Here is a 25,991-nt window from a genome sequence, read left to right as displayed (position 1 = left end):
TATATATAGTATCAAATTAAACTTATTATCGCATTATCAGAAATTGGAATCATCGTTGCCATGCCTTTCCAGAATAGTGACATTCAAATTCATGATCTGATGAGTGTCAGTACATCACTGTGGCTAAATCTACAGGCTTTGGAGTTAGAAAATATGGTTTGTAATTCTAGCTCTCCCTAGCTGTGTAACTGTGATCAAATTACTTAACCTCTCTGAGACTCAAAAGCCTCCACTGTATTGTTGTGAAACTTAAACAATGTCATGTATGCAAGGCACTTAGAATAGTGCTATGAATAGTCTCAATTATTATCATTAAGATGACAAAATACCTAATAATATGTTTAGTATATTTTTTACCCTAAAAGTGGTTATAGTGTGCTAATTAAAAAAAAAAACCTGATCATCTGTATTTGATATAGATTCTAAAGCTCCGATAACCTACTAACATAGGGAATAATACTTACAGAGTGAATCAGGAGAATTACATCATTTGTGTTCTGGTCTCTCCCATCTTCTTCATCAGCACAGTTTTCAAACAGTAGCTTTTTGAACAATGTTCAGGTGGCTAAAAAGAGTTAATAAAGATTTCCAAGAACCTGAGTTTACCACCTAAGAAAAGTTTAGGCGCTGGAAGATTCTTACTCATTTACCCCAAACACAAAGGCTGAACTAACAATCAGCCCACATTTTCTTTTAATAAATGGCATAAATTTTCTTTTTAAGTGCATTAAATTAAAATTTAGACTACATTTAAAAGGATCTTATCAAAAGAAACCACATGTAATGACAATTAGTCAACGTTTATAATTCAAATTTTAACTTGTAACGTTGTAGTTAGCAATTGCCTCCCTATTTACATCACCTATCTAACTTTCTCGTCAGCAGTTCCCTCCACTGTTACAAATAGGCACAAAACTCAGAAATGTTTGAGAGATTTGAGAGTTTTTACTTCTTTGCTTTCCCCAGTTTATTGCCTTATAAGAGGCTTATTTAAATAATGGGTTTTAAATATTTTTTAAAAGGGCATCTGTATACACCTCTTTATTTTACAAGCTAGGTATATATTTAGGAAATTCATTTTATGCACAACATTTACCTTCCTTTTAAGCTTATTTCTCATTCTGTATGTTTATATAAACATGAAATTTTCATGTTTTTTTAAAATTTCATTTTCTTTTCAATGAAAAAGAAAGTTTTAGAGGCAAAGGTTACAAAACAGACACAGTCCCCACCCTCATGGAGCTTAAAGTCCAGGAGAGTAGACAGACATTGAACAGGTCTTCACAACTGTGATGATTCTTTGAAAAGCGAGGTGCAGTGACATTCAGGGTAGGAAGAGGTTTGCCGACAATTTGGGGGCGTTAGGGAAGGATGCCTGTGCCCGGGCCTTGGGGTTAGGCAGCAGAAAGGCGAGTTAAGAATATCGATGGTACAGAAAACAGCCTTGGTGTAGCCTCAGGACAAAGCAGAGTGTGGTGAGCCGGGTTAAAAAAAAAAGGGGAATAGTCCCAGGGTGAGGTTGGAGGGGTCGGCAGGGGCTGGCTCATTGGAGCCTTATGGGCTGTGGTATGAATTTGGACCTGATTCTAAGGGCATTGGGCAGTCATTGAGAGATTGTATGCAAGAGAGTGGCACGATCATATTTTGCATTTTTAAAAGATAGCTCAGGTGGAGAGAGGGAAGAAAGGAGACAGAGTAGAAGCAGGGAAACCAGTTAAGAGACTAGTTAGTAGAACAGAGACAGGGGATTTTGGCTTGTACTGGAGGATGACAGTAGGAACAGAAAGAGATCTTTAGCCAGTAGACTTGACAGGATCTGGGGTTTGATTACATTTGAAGGATTAGGGAGGTGGAAGAGCCAAGCATAACTTCCAAATTTCAGACTTGAGCCCCTAGATAGATGGTGAGAACTATTCATGGGGCTAGGAATCCTAGAGGAAGTGCAAGTTTGAGGAGAAAGTGACGAGTCTGAGATTAAGATGTCCAGTGGGCAAGTGGCTGTCGGTGTCTGAAACTTAGTGAAGTCCAGTTGAAGGCTTAGATTTAGAGTCATTAGCATTTAAAAGGAGTTTTAGGTCATGGGAGTTGAGAAGCTCAGCAAATGCGTATGGACTAAGAAGAGCAACAGTCCTAGAAAACAATCTGGAAAAACTCCAACATTTAATGATTGAATAGATGGAGAAGACCAAAAGTGGAGAATGCTGCATCACAGAAACAAAGGGAAGAGAAATGTCTTAGGAGAGAGCAATCAACATTAAAAACACTGCTGAGCTGTTAAATAAAGAAAAGAATACAAAAATAGCTTCTGTACTTACCAACATGGAGTGGAAGTCACAGGAAGCCCTAAGGAGTACTCATGGCACACTCTGAGCAGGCCTAGAATGTCAAAAGATGTTTGACTTTCTGCCCCCACTGCTATTTGGGGGCAAAAGGGTTTGATTATAGCTGTGCCTAAAAGGTATTAACCCAGTAACAAACTACAAATCACAGGGACACGGATTAGAAGTAGGGAGGGTAATTAAGAGGCTCCTGCAATAGTCCAAGCAAGAAGAACCTGAACTAGGGGGCTTAAAGCAAAGCTAAAAATAAGAGAGAGAGTGTATCAGTCATTCATCTTTCGGTTGTAAGTGAAGAAAACAACTCATTTTGGTTTAAATAATAAAGGGGATTTACTAGTCGTGTTAAGTGAAAATGTTACCGATGCTCCCAATTTGGTTGCCAACCAGGGTCCTCCTGTCTCGTGTCAGTGGTGCCAATAGAATGAGACTGAGTTCTGTTCAGAAGCAAAGGAAAGCTTTATTCTTAGATCAAAAAATGGGCAGGTTCAGCTCTCAGAGTCCACACTCTCCCCGAAGGCCGTGGGCGGGGCTCTTCACAGGGTTCTCCGCAGCAGGGAGGGGCGCACTTCCCGCTGGGCGGGCGCAGGCGCAGGCGCAGGCCCAGGGGGGCTGCTCCCCCTTCAGGTCGCGGTGCCAGGGGCAGCGGCTCTGCACACGGCCGCCATCTTGAATCCGGGTGTCGTGAGCAGCCCTTCTGCGCGCAGGCCACCGCACTGAGGCGTCCGCACAGCCGTTTGGCACTAGGAACTCTGGCCTGAAGGGCTGGGTGCGAGGACTCTGCAGGCAGCTCCCTGTGAGCAAGTGAAACTGGACCAAGCACAAAGAAAAGGATGAAAAGGTTAGACTTTGTTTATTACCCAGATTCTAGTTTTATTTCCTGTAATTATTAATGGGCTTTGCTGGTGACAAATCCCTCCCCTGCCTTTTGTCCTGCTCCTCATTCTTCAGAGGCACAAGTCCGTCTTCTGTAACTGATTCCTGCTGATTTGGGGCATCGTCCTAACCCTGGGGAGAGGAGCAGAGCTTCCCGCCAGCTGCCTTTAGATGTGTTGGGTTGTCACCAGTACTCAGCCCTGACTGTCTGTATCCCTGAGCCGCCACCATTTGTCTAATCTTTAGAGACACAGAACACCAGGTGATTTAGGTTGTGAGGCCCAAACATTAGCAAGACAATAATGGTCATTAAGGGCACAGGAGAGGTAGGAACCCGGTGACACCGGAGAGGTCCTGATTACCCTCGCTCCATGTTAGTTCATCCAGACTATGCAGCCTGGTTTCTGCCAGCCAGGTTGCTTTTTCCAGTTGTCTGTGCTTTCATAAATTAGTCCACTTACATCAAAACAGCACAGTGGCCAGTGCATGCCCCTCCCTGGGGAGCTAACAGATAATCTAGGGCAATTTGGTTATCCAACCATACCGGCCAGGAAGGCAGTGGACTTCTCTGTAACAGCTTGAAGTCAAGACTGGTCACATGGGCCACCAACATCATCGTGGCTGTTACCTTTCTTTTTTGTGGTAACAGAGTTATATACAGTTCACCTGGCCAACGTCACTAGCACCCCTATTAGTGCATTGATTCCAATAATTAGTAGTCTGTCCTTATGGGACACTTTTATTGTTTTTCAGGAAGAGAAGTTTCAGAGAGAGGCTCAAATCAGTAGTTAAGAGGGTCTGTTGCCCCAGGTTGTCTCTCTGGAGGTTGGAGCTCAGGGACCCTCTTCACTCGAGTGTGATGTACACACGGAGTGATCCCCTGCAATGTCAGGGCAGAATGGCTGGTTAGCATCACTAAGTGGGCTCCGTTCCACTTAGGAGTGAGCTGATCTCATGGGCTGCTGGTTTTCAGATGCACCCAGTCTCCTGGCCAGAAGGGGAGGGCCGGGTCAGTGGGTGCAGGCAGCACCTGGTTACCACATGCACGGAGGGCTTTCATGGTTTCTCCTACCTGAAGGGCATATTGAGTTGTTCCATTTCAAGGGGGCTAAGGTGTCCCTTCTCTCGGGCTTGGGGGATGGGTCTACCATATATGAGTTCAAATTTAACTATAACGTATCCCCTGTGGCTAACCACATACAGAGAAAGGCAATTGGGAGTAACTTGATCCAGTCTTCTTGAGTTCCCCTGACACAGTTGGGTTGGCTAAGGCCCATTATAAGGTCTGACTGGATCGCTCTACTTTCCCCCATGATGGGGTCTCAAGGCTGAGTGTAAGGTCCATTTTATGCCCTGGGCACCTGTTATTCCTTTTGTTACTGGAAGAAGGAATGCTGGGTCATTATTACTCTGTAGGGATCCTGGGAGCCCAAACCTGGGGATTATCTCTTTTAGTAATACTTTAGTCATTTGGGCTGCCATTTCCATTTCCGTTCTAGTGGGGAAAGATTCTACCCACCTTGAAAATATGTCCACTAGCACCAAGAGATACCTAAAAGTGCTGGTATTGTCATGTCTCAGCATGACAGCAAAATCAGTCTGCCAGTCTTCCTCAGGATATGTCCCTCTGGTCTGAATGGGCTTTATCTGGGGGCCTCTGGGGAGTCTGGTGTTGGCGCTGTTCATTGGGCAGATGCAGCAGGTCTCAACTATCTGACCGAGTATACTTTTCATGCCAGGAGTTACCATGATCTCAACTAGCCAGTTACATTGGGCTTCCCTCCCGTAACAAGTACCTATACAAGCCTCCCTTGACAGTCTGTGGTTTGGGGAAAGTATTGCCATTGCTCATTAACTAGCCACCCATGGCATCCTAGATGTCTACTGAAGCCCCGTCTCTGGGCTTTGTCTAATTCTTCCTCTGTATTGACTGTGAAGTCATTAGATGGATCTGGCCTCTCAGGTATGAGGGGTAGCTGCCAAGTTACTGGATCTAGGGCTGCCTTTTTTTTTTTTTTTTTTTGGTAGTTTCATCTGCTTTGTTTTCCTTTATTTACCTCTGTATTCTCTTTATGATGACCCCAGCAGTGAATCACTCCCACTTTTTTCAGAAGTTGCACTGCTTCTAGGAGTCTCAAGACGATCAAGCCATGTTTCACCTGCTTATTCTCTGCAGTCAGTATACCTCTTTCCTTCCAATAGCCCCATGTGTGCATAGGATGGCATACACATACTGGGAGTCTGTGTAAACACTTAAAACCTTCCCTGTCCTGACCTATAAGGCTTAGGTGAGGGCTACCAGCTCAGCCTTTTAGGCAGAAGTCCCTGGGGGTAGGCTTCATGCCTCTATGACCTGAGTCTGGGAGATCACTTTATATAGCAGCTTTTTTTTCCCTCTCTCCAAAAACTGACCCCATCTGTGAACCAGTCCTCATCAGTGTTTGGGAGATGCTCACTTTCCAGTTCAGGGCAACAGGGATAGATCATCGCTATGGTTTCTATACAATCATACTGCAGGGGCCCCATTTCTGAGGGTAGCAGGGTGGCAGGATTTAGTGCGTGAGAGGTTCTTTGTGCTGTTTGGTTTTTGTTTTTTTTTTTAAATTAAAGTACAGTTGATTTACAATGTTGTGTTAATTTCTGGTGTGCAGCATAGTGATTCAGTTATATATATATGTTCTTTTTCATATTCTTTATCATTATAGGTTATTATAAGATGTTGAATATAGTTCCCTGTGCTAAACAGTAGGACCTTGTTGTTTATCTATTTTATATATAGTAGTTTGTATCTGCTAATCCCAAACTCCTAATTTATCCCTCCCTCTTCCCCACCCCATAACCATAAATATGTTTTCTGTGTCTGTGAATCCATTTCTGTTTTATAAATAAGTTCATATTGTGCCATTTTTAAAAGATTTCATATATATGAGGGGGAGGTCATTATGCTTCTTCACTGATTTCTGCTTGGAGAAGGTACTGGGGTTTGAACCCCTGACCTCCTGGGTGCTGAGTGTGTGCTCTACCACTTGAGCTATACCCTTCTCCCAAGATTTCATATATAAGTGATATCACATGATGTTTGTCTTTGTCTGACTTACTTCACTTAGTATGATATCTCTAGGTCCATCCATGTTGCTGCAAGTGTGTCACTAATGGGCTGTTTAAAAGCACAGCCTGAACTTGAATCGGCTTTCTGAGGGTTAGCCATTCTGTTCGTTTAGAACTTACTAAAGCCTGAACCTGGTGTGGCATCCATACCATTGATTGACTATTAACTTTTCAGCCTCCTTTAACCAGGCTGTAGTAGCTGCTCCTGCCCAGAAGCAAGAAGGCCATCCCTTAACCATTTGATCTAATTGTTTAGAGAAATAAGCAACCACACAACTAAGGGATCCCAGTCTTTGAGCTAATATCTCCAAGGGTGATTCCTCTTCTCTCATGAGTATAAAGATCAAAAGGTTTAGCTAAGTCTGGGAGGGCCAGGGCAGGGGCTTGAAGTAATCGCTTTTTTAATGTTTGAAAGATCCCTCACATTCTGAATTCCATTCAAAAGGATCATCATCCTTTCCTTTCAATTTTTTGTATAGAGCCCTTGCTATTGGACCATAGTTAGGGATCCAGATGTGGCAAAACCCAGCCACCCCCAGGAAACCCCTAAGCTGTCTTCCAGTTTTAGGAGAGGTGAGGCTGCAAATGGCCTCTTTCCCTTCCTGGGGTAGGCTTCTCTGATCTTCCGTGAGAATGAAGCCTAGGTAGGTCACCTAGCTTTTGAGATTTAAGACTTTTTCTTGGACACCTTATATCTTTTATCAGCTAGGAGGTTCAGGGTGGTTACAGAATCTTTGTCAGAGGCCTCCTGAGTAGGGCTGGCAATCAGAGTGTCATCCACTTACATCTGGAACCCTCCTCCAGATGTAGATCTTTTAGGTCATTAGCTAAAGTTTCCCTGAAGATGGTTGAGGGGATTTTTGAAACCTTGGGGCAGAACTGTCCAGAAGTATTGTTGCTGTGGTTGCGTATTTGGGTCCTGCCACTCAAAAGCAAAAATTTCCTGTGATTCTGGGGCTAATGGAATACAGAAGAAGGCATCTTTTAAATTTAATACAGAATATTAGGTTCTAGTGGACAGTAGAGTGGCCAGTAGGGTGTAGGGATTAGAAACTACTGGATGTATATCTTTAGTGGCTTCACTGACTGCCCCGAGGTCCTGTACCATCCAGCACTCTTCAGCTGGGTTTATGAGGAGAATGGGCTGTTACAGGCTGATTGGCGTGGTCTAATAAGCCCTGGTCCATCAGGCCCTGTATAACAGGGGCAATGCCCACAAGGCCTCCCGATGGAGAGGATACTGTTTGCTACTGGGCCATGTATGTCTGGGTTTTAGGTGGGTGTTAGATGGCTCCTAGAGCTTGTCCCACCCATCCCTGGGCCCAGACCTCGGGATTTACTCCATGGGAGTCAATGTGCTCTGTCTAGGGAGGTTTGTCCTCAGCCATTAACATCATCATCTTGTGCCCTTTGTCTAAGGGGATATCAGTCTCCAGTTTGTCTCCTGTTAGGAGGGTAGTAGCTCTCAATTTATGTAAGATAGCCCTTCCTAGCAGGGGTATAGAGCATTCCAGAAAGTATAGGAAAAAATAGGTGAGAGTGTATTCATCCAATTTGCTCCTCATGGCTCTATGAATGCCTGGTCTTGGGCCTTCCTTAATACCGTCATAATTTTACAAATCTTGTGACTAGGTTTTCCTGATCTGGTGTTGACTAAGAATTTCACAGGCTTTCCCTTTATGTCCAACATCAGCCAGGGCTCCTCGGGGTCAGTCGAAATGCCGGCTTTGAATCCCCTAGACCCATCATTCTTCATCTCTTTGGACCATCTGCCTTCAAGGGTAGTGGCTGGGCTCTGCCATTTCCATCCCCTCTTCTGGCACGGTGAGGGCATTCTCCCTTCCAGAGTCCCTTTTGTTTACATTTGGTGCACTGATTGGGTCTTAGTTTCCTTGGCTTGCTATCTCTTGGTGGGAGCCGGGGGTCGCTCACAGAGCTGAGTCTCCACAGGTCTAGATTTCCCTGATGACTGATTGGCATTGGAGGGCAACAGCTAGTAGGTGGGCTTGCTCCAGGCCTTTTTATTCTCTGGCTTTTCCTCCTCTATATCTTGGATATTAAACACCCAGTAGGCAACCTCAACCAGACAAGAGGTAGGGGTGTCTGGCTCTGAAACTGAGCGGAACCCTGTGGGACCCTCCTGGGTACAGAAGCCTTTCAGTGTCCCCCATTCCTCATTTGTAGGAAAAAGGCTTTCAGCCTTTTAGACCTTCCCTGAGTTCCAAAGGTCAGATTCAATCAATTATGAATTAGAGAAGTGAAGAAATGCAGAAACAAAGGAAAGGCAATCAAGAAACAATAGCGCAGTGATGGTCCTGGTTCCTCCTCAAGGGGAAGGTCCTCCTCAAGCAAGGTCCTGGTTCCTCCTCAAGGGACGTATATAATCTGACACAGATCTCTGAGTGTTCTACAGGAACTAAGGCCACCACGCAGGTAGACGATGGTAACTTCAGGCTGAGCACAAGCCGGTGGACCCCCGAGTAGTCAGAACCAGAAGGCTGATGATTGAACTGTTTGTTACCTCACCACTAACCAATCAGAGGAAAGTACACACACACACACACACACACACACACACACACACACCAGCTTTTTGAGCACAAGTCACCCACTCTCCTTGATTGGCCCTTGCAGTAAACCTTTCTCTGCTCCAGACTCTGATGTTTCAGATTGCTTGGCCTCACTGTGCTTTGAGCACACAAACTTGGGTTCGACAACAGTTCTAATTCCAGTTTCTGAAGTTTACACCTAAGGTTGGGGGGCACTTTGGGAAATGAATTATGACCTCAAGATTGCATTCCCTTCCAATGACTCAAGGTCAGTGGAAGTGTAGATTCCGAGGCATTCCCTGAGGCGCTCTAGGAATGCTGAAAGGTTTTCCTTGGCTCCTGATTGGTTTCCTTCAGCTTATTCCAATGGACAGGCTTCTTTCCTGCTGCCTGGATTCCCTTTAGGATCTTGCTGTTATAATGGGTCAGCCTCTGTCTGCCTCTCCCTTCCTCAGTGTCTTAGTGGTCCCAGTTACATTTGTAATCTGGGACTGCTTGGTTCTCCAGTCTGAAAATAGCATGACCTGCATTTTGTCTGCTGCTTTACTTTCCTCTGGCCCTTTCTTCTGTGGTAGGACTACATTGAGGAGGCTCTGGATGTCAGCCCAGGTAAGGTCATGGGTCTGAAAGATTCTTCTAATTAGATTCAGGAACCCCTCTGGACTCTCCCTCAACCCCTTACTATGACTTTTCCGGTTACACATGTAGGAAGTGGTAAACAAGACGTACACCTGGATGTGTCCTCCTCCATCAGGAACCTGCCCAAAGGGAATACTTTTCTTAGTGGGTTGTTGGACCCTGGCTGGGATCAGTCCTGCTTCCTGTACTTGCTGCTGGGTTCTGGGGCAGGGGGCTGGTCTGGAGGGGGTTCCTCTGGCCGGTGGCACAAATCAGGACATATGAAGGAAGGTGGCAGGGAGGAGGAGGGCTGGGGAGGAGATCAAGAAGGTCTTCAGGAGGAGGGTCAAGGACTGGTATTACCTCAGTGGAGGAGAGCCCATATCCCTTTTGAAGGCCTTTACTCGGATATATAAGGCCATGAAAAACTCATTATGGGGAGTTCCATCCCATTTCCTTTGTGTCTGGCATAGCAGGTCCAATTATAAAATGGTGCTGTAATATTTAGAGACCCATTGATGAACCAACTTTCCCCATCTCCCAGCTGGCATTGGAGCCAGGCTGTATTACATAGGAGGATTAAATGTTTTTGGGTCAGGGAATGATACCTGAAAAACTTCCAATTTTGCAAAATACACCGTAATGGATTGCCCATACCTTAGATGTTCTGTTTTGGATTTGCTTTCAACTACCCCTCAGTTGGAGTGATTTGTTGGCAGGCAAATACCACAAGATTTGACCCAAAGAAGATTTCCAGTTCAGGAATTTGGAACCAGAACCAACTGTTCATGGATTCCTCAAAGGCCCAAATAGGAGGCGTCCAAGTGGTGCGGACTCTGATATAACTGAGGGTCCCCCTTGAATTTGTAATGGACCATGCTTGAGATGTAAGTCCTTCATTCAGAATGTGCTGCAGGAGGCTTCAGGGCCTGAGCTCCTGCGCCTCCAGTTCCCCACCCCTGTGGTCCATTAGGGAGCAGCGCAGTGGCTCTGTTTTCAGAGGGAATTTCTGGATCTCCCACCACGTGAGGGCTAAGAATGCAAGGGAATCCCACAGGGTACCCACAAGATCGCTCGGGCAGTTGACACTTTGTGCTGAAACTGGGAGGAGAGCCAGGGGGACCTCGGTGGAGTAAGAATCACCCAAGCCTCACTCTCAAGCAGAGGGGGGAGGAGCCCTGAGGATTAAGAACAGTGGTCAGGCAGTCTGCAATTTCCTCGTCTTGCCAGCAGCTCACAGGGCTTCCTGAGCCAGGTTTCCTGGTCTTACAAGTGGCTCACAGGGCACCCCAACTCCCTTCAGAGAGAACAGTGCTAACTGGAAGAGAGGTCAAGTCACCCGTCACTACCTACTTGAGACCCTTTTACACTCAGGCATCCCTGAGGACCTTTCCTGAATTTGCATCAAGTGTCCTCATTCCATCTGTCAGATGGTCCTCATTACCTGGGCCTTTTCCTCATCTCGCCTGTAGGCTCACAGGGCTGCCCACTTTCCTTTACCAGATTAAAGTGACTATGGAGAAGGCTATGTTGAGCCTGGAGGTCAATGAGGGGGGCAAAAGCCCTGGTGTGGTGGCAGCAACTGAGATTCAGAGGCAAAAGAAAGCTTTATTCTTGGATCAAAGAATGGAGAGGTGTGAGCTCACGCTCTGGGGTCCACGCTCTCCAGGCAGCCGTAGTGGGGGCTGCTTTATAGGGTTCTCATCAGCCAGAAGGGGGAGGGGGTGGAGGGATGAGCTCAGTGCCAGGTGCACGCTTCTGCACACACCCCATCTCCCCCCGACAACTGAGCTGTCAATGCAGCCATTCTGCAGGAGGATCTCTGGTCTGAAGGGCTATGGGAGGCCTCTGCACACAGCACCAGATGAGCTAGTGAAACTAGGTGAAGCACAAAGGAAGAAAAAGGTTAGACTTTATTTTATTACTCAGATTCCATTTTTATTTCCTGGGAATTGTTAATGGGCTTTACCAGGGACAAAAACTCCAGAAGCAATGTTAACTTCAGGCAAAGCTGTATCCAGCCCCTTAAACAATGTTTCCAAGGAGCTTTTGTTTTTTTTTTCCTCTCTCTCTTACTTGCTTTCTGTGGTAGAGCCTCATCCTTAGGCTCCATTTTGTGGCCCTCTGCAACTCTTATAGAAAAATAACTCCCATAATTCCATTTCTCACACCATGCAGGGAAACAGGCAAGCTTCTCCACACTGGAAGTCCAACAAGCATCTCCTTGTATTTTATTAGCTTTGACTGTGTTGTGCTTCACCCCAGAACCAACACATGAGGCCATGGGATATAAGCCAATCAGCCTATCCCTGGAATCTGTAGTAAGATTTTTCCCACCCAAATCACAAGACTTGGGGAAAGAAATTTTGGAGTATGGTTAGAGGAAAAGTGGAAGATGAATGCCAGGGAAATAACTAGCAATGATCATCACAAATACAAAAAATAACCTTTGATTGCTTTATCCTTTGAAATTCAGCTTTAATAGCTATCAGGTCAGTCTGATAATGGAGTTAATACAACACAATTATAGTAAACCTACTCTAATAAAGCTGAATTAGCTAGGAAACAAGTAGAATTAATTCATAAGTAATAATTGAATATTTTAAAAGAATACATAGCATGTGGAACCAACTTCAGAAATAAGAATTCACTTTTAGAAAGAATGGATTTCAGCAGAGATTAGCTTCAGTTATAATTAAATTTAAAAATATGCTGAAATTATTAAAAGATTATCCTCGTCAGCAAATTAACCATATTTCTACATCCACTCAGTGTGTTTTTCCTATTTCATGTATGTAGAGCATCCAACCTGCATATCAAGATCTACCTATAAATTCCAGCATCTTCACATTTAAACTATATCCCTGCAGCTGTACCTGTCTCCAGGACAGCAGCCAGAAGCTCTCAAAATCCTTTAGCAACTTGCATCACCCCCTGTCATTCATTAGTCATGGAGAAATGAAAAGCCTTGTGTAGGCAAAAGGCTAAGGACTGTGATACAGGCAACTCTGCTGATTTTGGCTGTCCTTCTCACAGGATGGGGAATTGGTTGGCTGTGAGTTGTTCTAGGATGGCCTTTGCAGGAATACCTGGACCCTCCTCCATGTGGTCTCATCGTCCAGCAGGCTAGCCCGGGCTCATTCACAGGGCTGTGGCAGGGCTCCAGGAAAGAAGATCAAAGTATACAAAGGCTCTGGAGGTCTTCGCCTGGAGCTGGTACGCGGCCCCTTCTCCTTCGTTCTGTTGGCCAAAGCAAGTCACAAATGCAGCCTTGCTTCAGAGGATTGGGGAAAAGACTCCACCTCTTTGTGCAAGTTGCTGCAATGACATATCGCAAAGGATGTGGATACAGGAAGCCATTAAGGCAGCCACTAAAGCAGTCACTCTATCAAAGCTGTAAGGATTATAGGTTCAATACATATTGTGGAGGATCTAAATTGTGGTCCAGGGCAAATCAACATCTTGAGTGAGGTGGTGGCAGCGGCAGTAGCAGTGTCCATCCAGGTTTGTGCTTGTCTTTAAAAATGTAGAACATGCACTCACTTTGAAGAGTATTAGATTTTAAAAATTACACGTAAGCAAAGAAATCTGAAAACAGACTAAGCCTTTTAGAAGCACACTTTTATAAACCATCTGCCTTCTTATCAATATTTTTCTAAACAGTTTGGCAAATTGAATATTGCATTTTTATGGAAACTACCATACTTGTTTATAATTTGGTACAGAGATTACATCTTTTTAAAGAAAGGAGCAGGTGCATGCTTACCTTCTTCTCATTGTAAATAGTTCCAGATGGTGACTATTCATTTCAGAAGTTTCTTAAGAAACATCTAGTTCACAATATTTATATTTGACTTTATTATATTTTCCAAAAATTTCATTTTAAATACAGTTTCCTTTAAATTAAAAAAAAAACATTCATTTTTTCCTATTCATAAGGGAAGTCTTTGCGTTAGTTTAGTCTCACTTTGTGCACAAGCTCTACATTATTATATCACAAACAAAGCTAGATTTAAATGATAACTGTGAAAGGAAAAGGGAGAGGAATACATGGAGTCTCTTTTATAGTATGTAATATTGTCATGCACAAATTAATTATTTCTCGATTAAGAGAATCTAATTGCTTTCAGTTTTCTTTTTCAATTGCTATATATCTGAGTTTTGCAACTGATTTTCAATAATCTCAAGGGAAAAAAACAGGTTGTGGTAGAATATTGATAGTGAAGCTGATCATTCCTCTGGTTGTATGAAAAGCTTTTATGACAAAATGCTTTCTCCCAAAACAAAGTACATAATGATTATAAATGCAGCAAAATTGCACACCATGAAAAGACAAAATGCAGTGAAAGAAGAAAAAAAGGAACCCTTTTCAACATTTAAACAATAGTGTACAAAAACTCTGTGTACTCATTGTAAGGAGCAGCTTTCTAAGGATTTGTAAGAATTCTAATTTGTGATATGATGACAATAATGAGAGATGTGGACAGCTGATTTAGTACTTGGTCCAAGGTAATCCTGGGTTAGTGAAGGATCCAACCTATACGTGTTAATCCCCTGGTCCTCTCTGCTTGCCCAGTCCTCCTTCACTTATTGTTCTCAATGAAGAGATTCATATTGTGGGATAATGTGAGTATTGCTTCTCTTAGCCTGCCCAGCATTAATTCACTCTCCTTGGGGTAATGGCATCCCTCCTTTCTCTCTGGACATGTTACCCCTTCCCCTGTGACTCTCAGTCCCTGCAACCGAGATAGGTGGAGTCGACCACAATCTCAGATATTTGTGTTGATCTTTAACTAAGATCCAGCCAACCAGAGCAACCATGCACCCTGCCTCCCTCCCCAGCCACTGTGACTGGTTCAGGGATGGCATTCCACCCAGTCAGCCTGGCTCTGAGCCAGTCCCACAACTTTTGCTGAAGGGACCAGGCAATGGGTACTCTCTGTGCTGCTAAGTGCAAGTTTTGAAGATTAGGCCGGCTGTTCCACTGGCCTTCACTTTTCCAAGAAGGGTCTGTTTGATGGCAAGGCCAACATAGGGAAAAGTCTAGCCAAGAGTTGGGCTGGACTCTGGTGACATTATTTGAGACCTGAAATCCGGCTATGACTGAACACTTCAGTGTTAAAAACCAGTGGAGTTCCCAGTTTTGCTAAGAGCAATTTTAGTTATTTGTTTGGGGAAGAAAGGAAAGAAGAAAGGAAAGAAGAAAAGAAAGAAAAAAAAAAAAAAAAGGAGGTCAAGCTACACACCCCAAAGAGAAAGAGCACATTCCTCTGTGCCCATTCAGGTCTCGCTAGGACAGTGCCTTTGGGTGTCACTATGTTCCCCATATTGTACACATTATTCTCTAGAAATTTGGTACGCGTATATTGGTATGATTTAACAGCGAAGCAGAGTGAAAGGCAGCCATTTGCTGTCCCTGTGGTTTGCAGTCAAGATCCAGGCAGCTGGTTAATCCGGGCAACAACGTTCAGGCACCCCCTGCAGTGCCTTTACCTGTCAGCCAGCCACCAATTCTGCCCCTGCCGCACAAAAGGATTTCCCACCGCTGAGCAGGATGGCCACTCTTTTATGACCCAGCCTGGTTGTTAGCTGCTCCTTTTTTGTGAGGAAACACAAAAAGCAGAGAAGTTTTTAGAACCAAGGAGTCATTAGATACCCAACAAAACCAGAAGGGAGAAAGGCATGTGTATCAATTGTGACTTCACATCTTCTCTCGTGAGTTGTTTCTTGTAAGCCCATTATAAAGAACAAAACAGCCTCCTGGGGGGAGTGGCTCAGTGGTAGAGTGTGTGCTTAGCATGCACGAGGTCCTGGGTTCAATCTCCAGTGCTTCCATTAAATATAATAATTAATAAATAAATAAACCTAATTACCTCCCCCCCAAAAAACAAAACAAAACAAAAAAGAACAAAACAAAAAAGTAAATAAAGGAAAAGAATCAAGGTGTTGATGGTTACAACTAAAAAAATGGCTTCATGATCATTTGTTCCACCTCTTCTTACTGGCTGAGGAGCTGAGGTTGGAGGAGTGAATGACGTGTCCAAGGGCACGCAGCTCATTGTTGGCAGGGCCAGGACTCGAGGGAACTCAGCTGCCTACTGCTTCTGCCACACTCCGCTTTCTCCATGTTTGACCAACACAAAATGCCAGGAAAGCTTCTCTAAACGTATGCCCTAATAGTATAAAAGAGTAGGGAATAGTCCAGTATTCTAAGTAAGATAAAGGGTTAAAAAACTTGGCAATGTGGGACAAACCAAGCTTTCACTTTTCCATTAATTCCTCAGAGTTAATGATCCCCAGAAGGGAAATCTGGGCTTTCCTAGAGTTCTCCATAGTTTTATTTGTTCCTCTAAAAAATGCTGTCAGGTAACTTTACTTTTTGGTATCCACTGCTTCCCTTGCAAAATAGAAAGTCTCTTGGTCTAAGTGCGTACGTCCCTCCCTGCCTCACAAGGCTGACAGTGAACTTGGCTAGAGCTTCCAGAAGAAACACTACTAATACAAAATATTACATTTTGTCCACAAGAAAGTAAAACCATTTGTATCTGCTGTTAATTGGAGGGCCTCAGATGACAAACATTTTAGGAATTAAAAACTTTTATTCCAGAAATAGTCTCATCTTAAAGAGGCATAGATTAATGGGTTATTGCCATATCTAACCCTGACAAGAATTTTCTAACTTAATTTCTGCTTCAGTAGCTTACATAGGCTAAAAGACCAAAATGAATTTGAAGCATGAAAGTAATTTCACAGGCAAACAGTTTCCAAAGGAAAATATATTTATCAGCTTTTGAGAGACGTAGAACATCAGAACATTCTAGTTTCTAAGTTTTAAAAATTTGACACATATTTCCCACTCTCTTTTTTCCAGATCAAAGCAGAATTCTTCTCTTTCTCCTCTCATTTTTTCTTTCAACGTTACTGTGTTTCAAAGTATTATACATGATTCCATTTGCTGAAGTTACTTTTGGCGGGGGAACAGCATTATAAGACTACACATTTGAAAATGAAGACAAAAATTTGGAGGGAAAAATAGCAGCTCTCTGCTTCAAAATACATTAACAAGGAAAGCGAAAATGTCTCTTGTCAGGTAAAGAGATTAGATTAAGAATTTGAGGAGGACAAGAAAGAAGAGGAACTGGGAGAACATGGAAAGGGGAAGAGACAAAAGAGAACAAGGCAGAATAGAAACAGCATCTCAGTATCATCCATTTATCTTATAAATATTTTTTGAGAACCTACTGAGTACCTGGCGTTGTGTTAGACTCTGGGATGTAATGCTGTGCAAAACAAGTTTTGGGCCCTGACGTTGCAGAGTTTATACGATAGCAAAGGAGACAGACTTCAATCCAAATAATCACACAAGCAAATGTAAAGGAACTCAGTCCCAGATGGTCTGTTGGAGAGGAAGTGGGAAAAAGGATTCAGGGAAGGCAGAATGGTTCCATCTCAACCTTGAGTTTCAGAGTTGAAGGGAGGCTGGATAACTGAAATGGTGCTGCCTAGATAGGCACAGTGTCCAAGAAGCATAATAGATCTGGCCCTTGGGCCTTTACTGGCCCCTGGGTTCCCAGGCTAAGGGGAGGGGGATCCAGTGGCTGACAATACTGAGGAGGCAGGTGAGCAGGTCAGGTCATCTGGGATGGTTTCCTAGGACTCTGTCCCTTGAACTGTGGGGCAAGCCTCCAGCCTCCTGCAGTTGGCAAAAGGAAGGCAAAGCTATAGAGGCCCAGCCCTGGGCAGAGATTCAGAACATGGCTCCAGCCTGCAGGGACTGGGAGAGGTGGGATAGACAGACTGGGATAACTGGGACTGGGGAGTGTGGAGCTAGCCCGTGCTTCAGGCCATTGGGCTCAAGGCCTAAGGTTCTCGGGGGCTCAGGGTGCATGGAAGAAATTTCAGACCTGAATTTTTTTTTAATTAATAAAATCAAAATGAATGAATGGTAATTAAATGTTTAAAAAACATTGCATTATATCACTCTTACTTAGTATTCGCACACATTTCACTGCGTTGCAAAATTAGTTGTAGGTTAGATTTTCTCATTTGTAAGATTTTCCTAATAAGCCTGGTGATTGTTGAAAATTCCTGTCTACCATAAAATCAGTGAGACTTAAGAGACAAATAATTTTACCATGTGTGAATTCGCATGTTGAATGTATGATGCTGTGATGGTGGCATTACACAGTTATCCGAACCCATAGGGTGGATAATACCAAGAGTGAACCCTAATGTGAGCTAGGGACTTAGAGTGACAGTGATGTGTCAGTGTAGGTTCATCAGCTATAACAAATGCACCCCTCTGGTAGGAGAGGTTGAAAATGGGGGACACTATGCATGTACGGGGGCTGAGGGCATATGGAAAATCTATACCTTATGCTCAAATTTGCTATGAGCCTAAACCTGTTCTAAAAATATATATATAGTCTTTTTTCTTTCTTAAGTGAATGACTGAAGGTCTGGGACAATCTCACAATGAATGACCCTGGACTAAGGGGACTCTGGATGGGTCGGATAGAAAAGAAAGCAACTGGGAAAAGAAAGCTGAGTTGGGTCATTAAAGTGTTCTGGGGTCCTTCCAGAAACTGCATCAAAGATCTTACTGCCTCACTGCTGCCCTCTCTAACCGTTACATTTCTGGTAGACAGTCACATCATCTTTAAAACATAGATGGAGCCGTGTCACCTCAGTGAATTCCCACAACACATGAGGGAAAAATCAAAACCATGTAGTATGGCACTGGAGGCCCTGAATTTAAAAAGACTGCAAACTGGTAAGCCTCAAGCCATAATGAATTCAAAAACAGCTTTCACTCGCTCAGTATCTTTAAACATTCTTTTAAAATTAGTGGACAAAGTTTAAAAATTGGGAAATTTTATATAAAAAACTATGGCTTCTCTTGAAATCCTGTAAGATAGATATTATTTTTAATTCCCTTTTTATAGATAAGGAAACGGAGGCATGGAACTTGCAACTCATATGAGGTTACAACATTAGTAAGAGACCGAATTGGGACTCGAACCTGGGGATTCTGGTACCAGTCTGTACTCTTTATCAACCATAACATACTGCCCCTTGTGCTCTGGGTTTGTGCTCTGTAGCTCCCCTCTCTACCAGCCCACCCTACCAGGGCCCTCACACACACTGCTCTGTCTTCCATGGGACAATCTTCCCTCTACTTGAAGGATGTCTGACACCTTCTCATCTTTCTGTCAACTTAAATGTCACCTCCTTGGAACGCCCTTCTCTGAGCAAACTCAGAGGACCCTTTTTCTCTTTTTCTCTGTCACTGGCATCTGTGCTTCCTTCATAGAACTTATCACAGTTTCTAATTTCTTTTCTCTTGTGACTTCACTTTGTCTGTGTCATCCATGGGATTATCAGCTCCGTAAAGGTAAACACCATTTGTTTGATTTATCCAGGGCCCCTCATGTAGACTTTCAACAAGTGATTGTTGATGGATGGAGAAATGAACAGCCTCACATTTAACTGTACAGACAGGTGAGGACCATCAGTAGGCACAGCATTAATGAGCTGGGATGATGTCCCAGTAGGGGCAGATTTTCAAGCCTGCTTTTTCTTTCAGAGGCAAGAAAAGGTTTATCCTTCTTTAACCTATGAAACCAGCTGTATTGAGCAGGCTTTGGGGTGTGGGTCTCCTGAGAAGGGAAGTGGAATGAAGATAGCTCTTTATCAGTTTCCCACCCCCATCAGAAATGACATAATCTATCACAGTTAAAGAATGCCCAGGAATCAGGACAAAGTTAGAACAATACTTTATAATTTTACATGGAGGATATTATAGTTGAGAACTTGAACTCATAATGGCAACACTTAATTAGATAACCTAGGAGATTGTAAAAAGACAATAAACAGATGAAAAGTTTGGGTTAGACTCCCTGAAATTGTAGTGAATTCAAGTAGGATAATTTTTGGAATTTCTACAGCAACATTTGAGGAACTGTTATGTGCCAGACAATCTGACAGGCACTAAGGGAAAAAAATAGTCAGCAAGCATATAAAGGTTATCACTATTACTGTATCTTTCTCTCCAGAAAATATATCTGGAATCCCTGAAGGAAAAAAAAAAAAAAGACAATCTCAAATTTGTACCCTGCCTTCTCTTGAGAACTGAGTGATACCTGAGTGCTGCCACCTGTGTTACTCTCCAAATCACACGTCCCGCATCAACCATCCAGGCTTCTGGGACGTAGACCTTGTATCCTGACCCTTCTCTGCCCACAGGGGCACTGCCTCCCAGGGAGGGGCATTTACATGTATCCATCATAAGTGAAATTGTGGGTGAGAGTTATCATTCCAATTCCTTAGGTCCAGACTGTTTCCCCTAACAATCAGTAGTTCAGAATGTACGGCTAGATCCTGGAGGCAAATGCATGAAAAGGCTAATGGCTTCTCTAGGGATACCAAAAAAAGGAATTGTGAAAATCATGAATTATCACCTACAAGGAACTTCTCTGATTTTCAGCAGGCCATTTGTCATTGTGGAAATGTCAAGAAATATAAGCCGCCTTCAATTCCTTCAGATAGAGTTAGGGATTCTTTTTCTGCCCAAGGCTTTTCTAAAGCCATTTTCTGCTCAATATTGCTAATTATTAGAGAAATGCAAATCAAAACTACAATCTACAAAACAGAAACAGACTCACAGACATAGTAAACAATCTAATGGTTACTGAGGGAAAAGGGGAGGGAAGGGGTAAATTTTGGGAGTTTGAGATTTGCAAATGAAAAAGAACATGAAAACAAATATATGTATGTATATGCATGACTGGAACATTATGCTGTACACCAGAAATTGATACATTGTAACTGACTATACATCAATAAAAATTTTCTTGAAAAAGTGTTAACACTAAAGCCATTTTTATGTTGAATTATAATGATTTGCTTTTGTGTTACATCTTCACTTAAATGTGAGCATCTTAAAAGCATGCTCCATGCCAGTTTATAACGCTTGCACAGAGCCAAAAACATAGTAGATAGCCAGTCACTGTAGAATTGATAAGTAAGTGATGTAGTCCTTGCTCTCCAAGATGTACAATCTCCAAGATGGACAAATAATTCCAAGGCAGTTATTTGCCAAGGACCAGAAGAAAAATTTGTAATAATTGCTAAAGAGATGGAGGAAAGGGAGGAATTAGTGTGTGCTGGAGTGCACAGGAGGTGTCTAAAGGAGATGGTGAGAGATGCAGAGGGAAAGAAGGGCTCTCCAAGTACAGATAATGGCACAGCTACGATGTCGGGGCAGGAAAACACACAGCCTATTTAATGGAGGTTTCTAATTAATTAATTAAGGATATTAATATATTAATCAGAAATCTTAAGGGCTATGTTTAGGTAGTGTTGCTGAAAGTGGATGAAAAGTAAAAGATACCTTGTATGTCTTAAGCCTGAGTTGCTGGGGGAATGGGTTTCATTTAGGAGGGATCAGCCATGGCGGAGCTAAGCGAAAGTATCCAGTAACAGTTGGAAATGTGGCGATGATGCTCAGGACAGAGGTTGCTAGAAGAGACATTAGAATAGATACTTGTACACCCATGTTCGCAGCAGCATTATCCGCAATAGCCAAAAGGTGGAAACAACCCAAATGTCCATCAGCAAATGAGTGGATAAACAAGGTAGCATATACATACAATGAAATATTCAGCCTTAAAAAGGAATAGAAGTCTGAAACATGCTACAAATATGAGCGAACCTTGAAAGACATTATACTAAGTGAAAAAGCCATTCACAAAAAGATAAATACTGTATGATTCCACTTACATGAGGTTCCTAGAGTAGTCAAGTTCATGGAGACAGAAAGTAGAATGGTGATTGCCAGGGGCTGCGGGGAGGAGAGAATGAAGAATGATTGTTTAATGGATAGAGTTTCAATTTGGGAAGACAAAAACTCCTGGAGATGAATGGTGGTGATGGTTGCACAACAATTCGAATGTATGTAATGCCTCTGAAGGAAACACTGGAAAAATGATTAACATGATAAATTTTATGTTGTATATATTTTACCACACAGAAAAAAGAGATCTTAGATCTGTCAATTGTCCTTGTAAAAGGCATCACTGATCCCATGGGAGAAGTGAGAGCCCTGAAGAAGAATGAAGAACAAGAGAAGGACAGAATCTTAGGGAATGCCTACACTTAGGGGCAGAAGGAAAAGGAGTTTAGTTAAACCTTCCAAGAGTTTACATCCCTACCATTCAACTTTCTAGCCTGCAAATTAAATTTGAAAATTCTGAGTCCTGTGGAATATTCCTAAAGTGTTCAGTGGAGGCATTGAAATGTAAAATTGCTGGGGGGGTGGAAAAGGATGGTAGTGATTTTAATCTACTTTCCAAGTTGTTACAATGGCAGGTCTATGATGTTTTAAAGAAATACAGTAGCTGTTTGGCAAGAAATGAGTTCTTAATAGTCATTGGCTTCTAGCCAGTTTTTCTCTCAGAGCTTGGAGAGAGAAATAAATGTATCATAAAATATATTCACTTCAGTCATTTGTAGAATTGTGGTTCTCTGCATGTAGGATGTAGGAAAAGATGAAAAACTATGGAATATATATCATACATATAGATTATATAGCATATATATATATATATATATATATATATATATATATATATATATATAAAGAGGAATGTAAGACAAGGAGTGATTTTTAAACTATAATTACGAAATACAGCACCCCAGCACCAATAATCATGTTTACTTAGGGAAAATTTCTCTTGAGAAACAGGAATATTAAAATGGTTTACAGGAAGAGGTACTGTCCTTTGTCACCCAGCACAGGTAGGCAGCTAAAACAAATAGGTCTTTAAATAGCAAATAAGACTTTGGTGTGAAGAATGTTTTTTTTTTTTTAAGTCCATTTGAAATACAACAAATTTTTCTAGGAATATATACCAATAGTCTTTTTATAAATGATGCCATTTTAGCCAAAGAAATGTGCAAAAATTCTGTATTCACAAATAGTTTGATACCAGCAACCACTTGCTTGTGCTGTAAACAGGTAGCCAGCTGAAATTTTTTGACAACTTAATTACAGCTTGACAGCTATGAAGACAAGCCAACAGGCTGCCCTGCTGGCTCCATAAAACTGACTCATGTGCATTATGTGAGCTGCCTGATCTTTGAGTAATCACAAAAGACAAATCAGCAAAGAGAGAAATTCATACAAAGAGAATAAAGCTTTGCAAAAAGGAACCTGTCTTTGGTTCCTCAGAAGTGACTAAAATATTTTAATAGGGCTATTTTACTGCCTCTTTCTGCTTACCTATGAAATATTGACAGGTCTTCCTGACTGGGAAAAATCAAAACTCATTAAACTCACTGTGTCTTACTTGATTGAATTAGAGGTAGAAAGAGAGACTGGTTATTATGAGAAAAGAGAAACAATAGAAAGTATGGAAATTGGAGCTCCAAACATCAATCTTAATTTGTGCATTCCTGAGCAATTTTCTAACTAGACATCAGCTTCCCATACCGCATTACCATTGCTAGCCATCGTCTTCTGAGAATTCCCCAGGGCATCCAGACCTGCCACTGAATACCTTCAGTCCAAGTGTGCCTCAGAGGTTCAACTTCTGTCTGATGTCCTCCTACTCCATTTCCGTTTTCTTCACCTTGCCCCCAAGATCTGCATGTTGACTTTTGTTTTGAGACTATATCTGAATGCCCCCTACCCCTCTTACAGATTGAAAGGATTCTGTAAGCACAGAGAAGTCAGCTAAGGACCTCACCTGAACACATAAGCCTTTGCTCTTTCTGATTTTTAGACTAAGGGAATGTTACGATGAGAGGAAAATGGGTGAGGAGAGGTGATAACATGTCTGGATGAAACAAATATTTCAGATTAACAGCCTTAGTTCCTTCAACCACATCTCTGATGACTAAGGTCTTGACATCTTTCACCATCCTGGCCATCTTCTTGTTCATTGCCTAGAACAGATAATATAAATATTGTGTCTTCTATTTTTATTCTTCTCATAGCTGTTGGAATTTGGAAAAACCTGGCTCATAATTCAGTATTTGCACAGTGTTTTGTAGCTTACAAAGCACTGTGCATGTATCATCTCATTTAATTTCCACCACTCCCTCAACTTTACAGATAAAGAAAACTGAAGATCAGAGAGGTTAAACAGTTGCCCAAGGACACACAGCTCATACGAAAAGGAGCCAGAGCAAAAAGCCAGGTAGGCCCTTATTTTCTATATAGTGCTCTCTTCATGCACAAATTCCACCTTAAAGAAGGTGAAATGTTTTGAAGTTCTTGATAAGCTTGAAAGTAACCCTTATTTTCAAATATAGCTTATGAAATTATATAGCTTTATGAGTGTTCTAAGGAAGATATAATTTCATTTGTAGTGCTTCAAAAGCAATATAAAGAAAAAAGATATCCTATTTCTTTATTTTAAATTCAAGGTCTATTAGAGAACAAGACTGTAAATTCAAAATCCACTTAGGCCCACAAAAATCACTTTTTTTTTAAATACTGTATTCTGAATTTCAGTTCTATAGATATGTTTTGTTGTTAACTCCTCTGATCAAAGAGTTCTAGGGGTTATAAAATATACCTTAAAAACTATGTCCTCTTATACTCCCTTCCTCAGAAGTTGACAGATTAAAACAAAAATTCATACATTATAGACAATGAACTATTTCCCAACAAATAATTAAAATAAAATGTATAATCTTTTTAGCTACACATTTGGTACATTGTGACTATGCACCTCCTGTGATTTCAGTTTCATTTGCACGATTTCTTACAGATGTGTGAATTTCTCAGTAAACTGAAAGTCCATACCCTCTGCACATTGAATAAGGTTTTTGAGAAATGCTATTGAGCTGCTGAGTTCAAAAGTTTGGAAACTTTTCTGGAAACTTTTCCTATGCTTCTGAGTAACAGTTTAACTCTTTGTGTATACATATATAAAACATCATGATTATATATAATAATTATGTCATATTATATAATTAATATATAAGAAATAAATTAATAATATGATTATAGTGTATTAATTATGTTATAGATAACTTATATTCAAATAGAAACTATAATATATAATTTAATCTCTTCCTTTTTAATATTGGTAGTTCTTGATTCACTTTCTTTTCTTATGGCTTGCTAGAACCTACAGAAAATGATTAAGTAAAATGATTAAAATGGGTAGCTTTTCTTGTTCCCTACTTTAATGAGGATAGTGTGAATGTTTCACCATTCAATAAGATACTAGTTTCTGACAAATATCCTTTATTAATTCAAAACAATTTCTTTCTGTTTTTAGCATACTAAAAATTCTTATTAGAAATAGAAGTTTAGAAAGGAATTTTGGCTAAGGTATGGGTACCTCTAAGACCAGACCTAATGCAGTGTGCTTTGAGAAAGAGATTTAGCAACTTCAACTCCACAAGGAAAGTCTAGGAAACCAAAACAATTAAAAGGAAATTGTTTGGTGCTATAAAGCTTTCAACATGGAGGAAAGTTTTTTTAAAAAACACAAACATTTTGTATGTACCCATGTCTTGAATATCTCTATATGTACGGGAGGAGGAAGCTAAAATTCAAAAATAATTATAAAAGTAACCCTGGCACTGACCAAGAATGCATTCTGAGTGTGAACTTGTTCCTATGCTTCTCAAAACTGAACAGGTCATAAAAGCCAAAATCATTTTGTGATTATTCTTACTCTTTGATTAAGCTTATTCTTTGTGATTATTTTCTTAGTTGTTTACTGTTTTAAGAAGCAATTTTACACACATTAATTCACATTTCTAAAACTCTGTCTCAGTAAGCATTATCTCTGTATTTGGGTGATGACATTTTCAGGCATTTTAAAAAGTATAATTTCTTTAAAGCTATGTCTTTGGACTCTTTGAGCTTCACTTTTCATATTTACTAATATAATCCTCATCTATTTAGAGAAGCTATACACACTGGCTCTGGGCATAAGTCCAGGAGCAGTTTTTTGAAGTTTGCTTTCAGTTAATCCTATGGAAATATGTTGGTATTACTCAGTAGCCCGGCATAGTTTATTTAAAACATAGCTAAAGCCATTCCTGCTTGATAACACCAGCTAATTATCACAAACTAATCACATGGGGAAAAAAAGTTTTCCTAGACTAAAAGCTGCCATTTCCCAGGCCAGTCATCCCTCAACAATGTGAGCTCTTGGTCATTAGGATTACAGGAGGGGAGGACAGACTCATCACCATCCTTGGGAAGAGGAGACCAGGACACGAGTAGAAAGACTGCCTGTCCCGGCTGTCCTCCCATAAGGAATTCCAGTTGTCCTTCTCATAATATGCTCAGAATATGAAACAACATGTCAAATTTGCTATATTTCTTTCTTCAATCATTATGCCTTCACTAATGAACTTTTTCGTTCCTTTATTCCTTGATATCCCTCTAGAATTACTTTTTATTATTGCATCTTACAGTCCTTGGTAGCCTATTCATTATACCTCTTGTCATTTATTCTGCTTTGGTTTGACTTGG

The 25,991-nt window shown here is 41.6% G+C and overlaps 1 long non-coding RNA gene across 1 annotated transcript in view; it reads left to right on the top strand.

Moving 5' to 3' along the window:
- The first annotated feature begins 3,080 nt into the window (after positions 1-3,080).
- Positions 3,081-25,991, top strand: part of LOC116669007 — a 36,591-nt gene continuing 13,680 nt past the window's right edge. Inside the window, exons 1-2 of the long non-coding RNA XR_004326379.1 lie at positions 3,081-3,177; positions 23,604-23,688. This is a non-coding gene — a long non-coding RNA (uncharacterized LOC116669007). The remainder of the gene's footprint in view (positions 3,178-23,603; positions 23,689-25,991) is intronic.

The sequence above is a fragment of the Camelus ferus genome, chromosome 2, assembly GCF_009834535.1.
Source record: "Camelus ferus isolate YT-003-E chromosome 2, BCGSAC_Cfer_1.0, whole genome shotgun sequence".
In the NCBI taxonomy this organism is placed as follows: domain Eukaryota; kingdom Metazoa; phylum Chordata; class Mammalia; order Artiodactyla; family Camelidae; genus Camelus; species Camelus ferus.
Note: the sequence above shows the minus strand (reverse complement) of the source record. Positions and strands in the feature narration are given on the sequence as shown.